Source organism: Lipotes vexillifer, unplaced genomic scaffold, assembly GCF_000442215.2.
Source record: "Lipotes vexillifer unplaced genomic scaffold, Lipotes_vexillifer_v1.1 scaffold591, whole genome shotgun sequence".
Taxonomy (NCBI): Eukaryota; Metazoa; Chordata; class Mammalia; order Artiodactyla; family Lipotidae; genus Lipotes; species Lipotes vexillifer.
In genome coordinates this window covers 2,210,731-2,211,198 of record NW_006791954.1, presented here as the reverse complement: position 1 = coordinate 2,211,198, position 468 = coordinate 2,210,731, and positions in this window count along the sequence as shown.

Genomic DNA, 468 nt, shown 5'->3' with positions numbered 1-468 from the left:
GAAAGGCGAGATTGATTTACGAATCTGAACGCGCCTGTTTTATGGCCGATCACAAATCCGTCAGCGCTCAACTCACGCTGGGAAACTTCCCAGCTCCGCTTTCCAACCAGACCCCCCCTCCCGGGCCGCCGCTTCCCAGGGAGACCCACCACGGCCGCTGGGGCTGCCCCGGCGGCGAGAAGCTCTGGCAGGACCCGGCAGCCCTACTCTGCCCAGACCAGTGCAAGTAGGAGCGAGGGTGGTGAGGGCCCAGGAACTGGAGGAAGAGAGGTCCAAAGATTCGGAGGATAGAGGTGGCCGCTAGAATTGTAGAAGGTGAGCCCAAGGGGCTGGGGAGTGAGCATGCCCGCAGCACTCAGCTCTGCAGAGGTTGGGGTCTGGGAGTGAGGGAGGGGGAAGGTCCCTCAGTTCCCACCTGTGGGGCTGAAACCCTCAAAGGAACCCCAACCTTCTCTTTCCATTGTTTCC